Consider the following 8,716-nt stretch of genomic DNA (forward strand, 5'->3'; position numbering starts at 1 on the left):
GTCCATCACAGGGCATAGTATAGTATTGTAGGACTTTACTCATTTACATTATGCCAGTCAATAAACTGTCACTCTTCAACAGTAAATACTGTATAGCTGCTTTGGACGCCAGCAGTTTTGTATTTTTGTCAACTATAGTGCAACAATTTGAGCCAGACAGTTCTCAAAAAGACGTCAGCTTAAACAAAACATTCCAAGCAAACAATAGAGGAAGCCTAAACCTTTTACATTACAAGAGAAATCACCCACTTTTTAAACATATAAACCTGTTAAAGTATGCTCTCAAAATAAAATACTAACCATGTAACAATAATACAATGTATTTAATGAGTATTAGGCAGCTAGGTCACCAGGTCATGACAGAGCTTTTAAATAAAACTTTGAAAATATTAATAACAAATTTGGTGTCGTTCCAACATTTACTGTAAAGGAAAGCCTCTTTGACTGTAAATAAACGGCAACATTTTTAGATCTCAAGTGGAAATCCCATAAATGTAGTGTAATGTAGAGCAGCCAGATGTGCACAGCATCCAGAGCTCAGTATGTTCCAGAAGATAAGAACGCCCTCCAGCACAACACATTCCTGACCAAAGTTCCTTAATGGTGCACCTCAGGCACTTCCAGTTTGTGCTTTCATTTTCATGACCAGGACACAATGATGAGTCTCAGTAAATATAAAGAAACACTGAAAAAAAACTGGACATCATAGCAATATTAAACAATAATATCTCAATAATATGTTTTACTAATAATGCGCAGTGCTTTTTGCCAAATGATCTGATTAGGTTGATTTTTTTCTGACAGCAATACAGTACCGTGTTTTCTGCCATGCAAGTCGTTTCAGTCCAAAAATCTCTAATAAAGTGGAAAAAACATATATAAGTCACTTTGCCGCATAATTCACATCTACTATGCATCACGACTGACCACCTGGAAACGTGGTCCGGTCTTGTGTCAAATATCGATTGGCTGCCAAAATGACAGCCGCGGGGGCACGCACGGGAGGACTTTAACAAGAATTTAACAAGATTAACACCTAAAAACAATTATTTGTTTGCTCAAAATTAAAGCGAAAGTGTTTCTCGCATTAACTTTTTCTTAATAAATGCACTTTATTGGTCAAATCAGCTGCATTTCAAAAATTGATTTGCAGCTGCTGGAGCGTGCAGAGGGAGTACTGTGCATTTCTTCAAATTTTAACAACATAACTAGGGATGCACGATATTGAATTTTTGGCCGATATCCGATATGTTAAAACTTATTTGGGCAATAACCGATACCAATACCAATATTTTTCCCCTAGATCTACTTACAGAAACTACACAGCTTTCGCTGTTGTGGAATTATAATACTACATTGTTCTGCATGGTCTTTGTCAATTTGGCCTGCTACCAAATGCAAATGCCAAAAAGGAGGCTGAAAATGATGTAACATTATATAAACATATAATATATATGTAAAAAAAAAAAAACAGGGCCTTTTATATCGGTAAGTTATTTTGATGGAATGGCCGATGTCCGATATTTAACTTTATTGCTAATATCGGCCGATACTATGCTGATAATATCGTGCATCCCTAAAGATAACTACTTAAAAACAATTATTTGTTTGTTCGACATTATAGTAAAGGTGTGTCTCAGTTGAACTTTTCCTTAATAAATGCTCTTTAATGGTCAAATCAGCTGCATTTCGCCTGGGCGGCGCTGCAAAATGCAGCTGATCTGACGTTTGCTTCAGGAGTTCCAGAGCGAGATGAAGGTGGCTTTGTATGGCAAGTCAAGTATCTCATTAATAGCCACTTTTACCTATTAATGAGACACTTGGCTTGCCACAAGGCTTGAGGGTCCTCTAGTGGCTGCAAATGGTAATGTTTAATATTTACCATGTCAGAATGAATAAAATCGTCAGATCTCAGCCAAAAATTGGATTATAAATATGGGGAAAAAACGTATATTAGTCGCTTTGGTGTATAAGTCGCAGGACTTGAAAATTTATTCAAAAAGGTGCTACTTACACGGCGAAAAATATGGTATACTAAGTATTTCATAGTAAGTCTTTTGAGCCCAGCCCACATGTCGGACACTCATGGAGGTTTAACCTCCCTCCAAAAGCTGTGCTGACTGGTGTCACCAAGTTTCTGGGACATTTTGCTAAGTCTCTGGGCATTTGGATGAGACATCTTTGGTAGATAGGATCAGCTGTAGGTGTGCAGCGTCAGCATCGAGAACGGCATCTGAAGAATCTGTGGAGGAAAGAAAAAAGTACAGATAATCTGACATGTTCTTCCCATTAATCCGGTCCGATGACAAACGCGGCTCTTTGCGGCTTTAGCTTTTTCACAGATTCAAGAATCTCCATCTATTTTTTCTTTTCTTTTTCTCCTTTCGGGGTCACAGGGCAGCTGGTGTCTATTTCCAGCCATCACTGTGTGAGAGACGGGGGACACCCTGGACAGGTCACAAGTCCATCACAGGGACACATAGAGACAAACAGCCATTCACTCACTCACACCTATGGACAATTTTGAGATACCAATTAACAAGTGTTTTTTTTTTTTTTTTGGTCTGTGGAAGGAAACTGGAGTACCCAGGGAAAACCCTCATGTGCACAAAGAGAACATGCAAACTCCACCCAGCAAGGCCCTCTCTCTGTGAGGTGACAGCTCTAACAAGATTCTCTTACAAACTTATTGCTTCAGAACAGCTCGTCTTTTAGCACCTCTAACAAGCCCAACGTGCTTCACAACACTTTGTTGGCACTTCTGTATCTGCTCTCCCTGTACAGATTTGGCACTCTGTCTCATACAGTGAGTTCTCTTGAAGACTCCACACGAGTCTTTACCGGCAAGTCGCCTTTGAATCAAAGCATTTTTGATAAATAAGGAACTTAGAGCTCTGAAACATCTTTCCAGGAACAGGAAGAGCAGCAGACTGAAAGCATTCAGATTGGAATTGTCCATGTGAATTAGATCAAGAAGCCAATCACTTGAGTTACACACTGAATATAAATGAACTGAAATGGAAACAATTTAATCTAAAGATCTGAATATGAGTCTTACTGTAAAGTCAAATCAACAGATTGGACCAGATTGAAGAGTTAATGGCTAGTCACACATAATAAAATACAAACTCCAATCCCCAAAACTTTATAGCAGCTAATGCAAACACAAATCAATAACTTTTTACTCTGATAACATATTTGTTTTTGCACTACATTGTTATTCTGGTTGAAATATTGCGGTGGTTCTGGTGAAGGTGCCCCAGGCTGCACTGGAGTTGCTACAGCTAGCTGCTGCTGCTAATCAGCTTGCAAATGTGCATGCACTGTTGTGAAACTTTTCATCTTGAAGGTGTTTAAAGATGGCAGTGATATATTTTGATTCTGTTAGTTGAGTCAGAACTAAACTCTATTTCTCAAAAATGATCTAGTTCAAAAAGCCATCCATGACAGGTAAGATATTATTTATTTTTAAGTTCTTATATCTACTTCCATAGATTTGAGCGACACATTTGAAGTTTGTTAATGGAATCTGGGTCCTGAAATGGGAATAATCCTGAAGGGTAAGGAAGTGTTATATTGCTGACTACGAATCATAAATAAAAGTACTGTACTCTTCACTGCATCAGTCTTCTTCCAAGCCCAATAGGACCATGAGAGGTGGGATTGAGAATCTTAGTATTTGGACAGAAGCAAAGAGTTTGGTAATAATTAACCATGAAAACTTTTATTTTCCTTTTTTATTCTGTGAAATCATATTAACACTGATTATTGAAAAACTGTCATACTTGACAAGTAAGAATGAACTGTAACATTAAAATTAAATGTACTTGTACTTTGTTTTAACCATAAATTCAAGCAATGAATTTACTCCTTGATCGTTTCAAAGTAGCCCATTTGACTGGAGCTGAAAACAAGATACACCATAGATCGGGTTTATGGAGCAGCGAACAGAACAAAGTGCAATAAACAAAAACAAGCCACTTTCATGTACTTTTTCAAAGTGCACAGAATATGACAAACTAGAATGGTTAGAAAAGCAATAAATAAGGTCAGAGATAATCAAAAGTGCATTTCAGAATTTATAACTTAACCTTCAGCTAAATGTACCACAGATAAACAAGGACATAGTTCATCTAGACTGCAATAAAAATAAGTTGAGAGACACTGAAGAGTAAAACAAAAGCAGAAAGATTTTTTTTATTTTTTTTTTATATTTTTGTTTGGACCAAAATGTTTGTTTGTTTGTTATTTATTTTGCTCCTCCTTGAATCACCACCTTATCGTAGGAGCTATGCTGTCGGGCACAACTGTAATTGATCCTGGTAGTCTCCCAAGGCAGATTGATTCTAGGTGACAGGCCAGACAAAAAGCGATTCAAAAGACCTTTACGAACAAAATAAAACAAAGAGCTTTGTGTCCCTTGCTCGGACGTGGGTTACCGGGCCCCCACCCTGGAGCCAGGTCAATAGGGGAGGGGCTCGTTGACGTGTGCCTGGTGACTGGTTCTCTATACATAGGCCCGGTCAGGCTCAGCCCGAAGGAGCAACATGGGTTTGCATTCCTGTGGACCCACCACCTGCAGGAGGGGCCACAAAAGTCAGGTGCATGATGCCATGGGCAGTGGCCGAAGCTGGGGGCCTTGTCCCTCTGACCCTGGCTTACCAAAACTGGCTCTTGGATATGGAATATAGTTAGGCTTACCTTGATGCCCAACATGGGCACTGGAACCAATCTCCTTGAGAGGGGCTGGACTTTATTCCACTCGGGAGATGCCCATGGTGAGAAATGCCAAGCAGATGTGGGTCTACTTTTAGCCCCCCGACTTGGTGCCTGTGTGTTGGAGTTTTACCCGGTAGATGAGAGGGTGGTTTCCCTGTGCCTTCAGGTGGGGGACAGGCTTTGACTATTGTTTGTGTTTATGTGTCGAACAGCAGTTCAGATTATCCAGCCTTCTTGGAGTCCTTGATGGGGGTGCTGGAAGGTGCTCCAGCTGGGGACTTATTTATTCTGCTGGGGGACTTTAATGCCCATGTGGGTAATGACAGTGTGACCTGGAGGAGCGTGATTGGGAGGACCGGACTCTCTGATTTGAACTCGAGCGGCGTTCTGGTGTTGGACTTCTGTGCTAGTCACAGTTTGTCCATCTGGGTTTGTCCAGCTGAGGAGGGGAAAGCAGCTCTTTATTAACGCTGTGTTCAGTGAAGGTGGGCTGCTGTTGACCTCAACCAATGATGTCGTCGGGAGGTGGAAGGAATACTTCTCGGACCTTCTCAATTCCACCTTTCCACAGTCCCGTCTTCCATGGAGGAAGCTGAGTCAGGGGACTTCGGGGTTGGTCTGTCCATAACCGTGGCTGAGATTGCTGAGGTAGTTAAAAAGCTCCACGTGGCAGGGCTCTGCGGGTGGATGAGATTTCCTTAAGGCTCTGGATGTTCTTGGGCTGTCTTAGTTGACACGCCTTTGCAACATTGCATGGACATCTGGGGCAATGCCACTGGATTGGCAGACTGGGGTGGTGGTTCCCCTCTTCAAAAAGTGGGACTGGAGAGTGTGCTCCAATTATAGGGACATAACTCTCCTTAGCCTCCCTGGTAAAGTCTATTCTGGAGAAGTAATTCAGATTGTTGGTTGAACCTCAGATCGAAGAGGAACAATGCAGGTTCTGTCCTGGCCATGGAACACTGGATCAGCTCTTTACCCTCACTAGGGTCCTCGAGGGGTCATGGGAGTTTGCCCATCCAGTCTAGATGTGTTTTGTGGACTTGGAGAAGACTTTTGACTGTTTTCTTCAAGGTACATTGTGGGGTGCTCTGTGAGTATGGAATTGGGCTCCCATTGTTACAGGCTGTACAGTCTCTATACAAGTGGTGCGAGAGTTTGGTTTGCATTGCCGGTATTAAGTTGGACTCTTTCAGGGTGGGAGTTGGACTCCGCCAGGGCTGCCCGTTGTCACAGATTTGGTTCAGAACTTTTATGAACAGAATTTCTCGGTGCAACCAGAGTGCGGAAGGAGTCCGATACGGTGGTCTCAGGATTCCATCTCTTTGAGAGATTGAATGAGGTTGAGAAGTTCAGTTCAGTTATCTGGAAGATGAACCTCTGATCCTCCACATCGAAAGGAGCCAGTTGAGGTGGTTCGGGCATCTAGTAAGGATATGTTTCCTGGGTGCCTCCCCAGGGAGGTGCTTCAGGCATGTCCGACTGGGAGGAGATCCCAGGGAAAACCTAGGACACACTGGAAAGACTGTTTCTTGGTTGGCCTTGGGGTCCTCCCAGAAGAGCTGGAAGGGGTGGCTGTGGAAAGAGATGTCTGGGCCTTCCTGCTGGCTGCTGCCCCATGCGACCTGACTTTGAAACAAGTGGAAGATAACGGATGGATGGATAGTTTTGTTTGTTTGTTTGCAGATATCACTAAACTTTGGGTTCGTTTGCAACACATTGTTCAAAATACGGTGGAACAGCAAAGCCTGTTCGTTGTTCTAATACACCTAAAATTGAACTTTCTCTCTAACATGCAGCGAACAAAAGGTAAACTTTGCACACTTTGCTCCCGGCTCTAGGCCCATATTAAATGTCAGCCTGCAGGCAAGAAACCATACAGTTCAACAACTGTGAACCAGAGTCAGACGTCAACAAGATGTTTGTGTTGTGTTTTTTTGACCTGTATTACAGAGTCACTGTTATCTTCCCGTGTCTGCAAGTGATGGTATCTCTTCTTCTCTGCTGATGCTTTAGCAGTGTTTTCTCTTGAAACACACATATACACAAAGAAAAATTAAAGTGTAGCAAGAAACAAGAGTCTTTTTAGCCTGTTAGAAACTATAACGTAGGAAACTGAAAGATAACCATACTATAAAGGAGGTTATTTACAGATTAGATGCACTATGTACAAATTGTGGAATGAGTTAAGAATAATATGAATAAATAATTCCAGTAAACTTATATTGCTGGATCGCTGAAATTGACATCAATATCCCATCTCATTTACCATAAATGGGATGGGAGAGAGAGTAAGTTAACTGTTTGATGAGATTTAATGACAGCTCCAGTCACTGGACATCATTGAAGGCACTGCGGTTCATTGGAAAGACTGGTCAGTACCTGTCTCTGGTTAGCTGTATGTCCAAAAGTGTCCATTTAAAATGGTTTGAGCAGGTGCAGATTCTCAGGTGGAAGAGAACAACTCCCGTCACGACAGGAAATAGGCAGCGTCTTCAGTTTCATGAACTTCTGTTTGCGGGGAAAACAAGTCCTCAGGTGATCAGTGATTGACTGATCTGCATCTGTTTGTCCTGTCTCACAAGACTCCCAACATCCTAATTTTGAAGGCCAAGAAAAAGGTCATTTGTTCAACTTTAAGAAGCAAGTACCGGTAATTTTCTGACAGTTAGACATGGTTGTTCCATTTTGTTACAAAAGAATGAGTTCAAGGTACATAGACAAGAAAGGTTTGAAAGGGTGACTCACGCAGAAAGAGTAAGAGTGAAGGTGCTAATGTCTTTTGTAGCCATTTTCATCCACTTCACTATTTCTTGTACAGAAGTGCAAATTAAACTGCACTCATGAGTTTCAACCCTACCACCAGTGCTTTTAAATGTCTGCCAAAGAGGTGAGGACATATTAGTTATCAGTGGCAGGAAAAGTGGGTTGAATATTTCCCACACTTCCACCACTGTCGGTGTTCTAGCCAACATGTGCCTTTTGAAGACACTTTAAAGACAAGAGGGAGGAAGCAAGATTTTATGCAACCTTCAGAGGAAGAGGCTCCGTGTCCTATTAAACATGAAGCCCATTAGAGCTCTATTAATACCAACCTCTGTGTGGGATGTGTGTGTGATCGTGGCCTACATGCACTTCCTGTATGAAAGGGTGTGTGAAGATTTTCAACCACAGATGGTGATATGTGGGTCATGGGCAATTCATAAAAATGTCTTTCTCTAAGTGCATGTGTTGGATATATTAACTCAGAGATCAAATTTAGTCCAGCTGATTCTTTTAAAACTTGCTTTCTGTGACCCACAAATATTTTGAGCACACAATCAGACAGATATAGATGCACCGCAAAAAAACAGACTTTGTTAATGACGTAACGTTATTATCATACTAAAGTTGTGCCATATACACAGAATACCCCTCAACTTTAGAGAACTTTGGACACTGTTCAGCAGGGCCACAGATGGTCATCTGAGTCCTGCGCTGACTTGAATCACTCTGATTTATTTCTGTCATGGTGAATTCTTAACAGGGACAAATTCAAAATGATGCTTGTAGAAAATGTGCATGCTATTTCTTAAACTGATATCAAACTTAAAATGTTAGTAAAACTAAAATTTACCCACCTCTAAAAAATTGCGGACTATTGTATATGCTTTAAAATGATACACAATAAAGTTGTGCTAATAATGATTAATTGATAAAAAAACAGAGATGATATGATATGATATGATACGATACGATACGATACAATATGATATGATACGATACGTTACGATGATACGATACGATGCAATATGATCCGATATGATACGATATGATGATATGATATGATACGATATAATATGATACAATGTGATGTGATATGATATGATACGATATGATACAATATGATCCGATATGATCCGATATGATACGATACAATATGATACAATGTGATGTGATATGATATGATACGATATGATACAATATGATCCGATATGATCCGATATGATGATATGAT

The sequence above is a fragment of the Nematolebias whitei genome, chromosome 17 (assembly GCF_014905685.2).
Source record: "Nematolebias whitei isolate Nwh7 chromosome 17, NemWhi1, whole genome shotgun sequence".
Classification (NCBI taxonomy): Eukaryota; Metazoa; Chordata; class Actinopteri; order Cyprinodontiformes; family Rivulidae; genus Nematolebias; species Nematolebias whitei.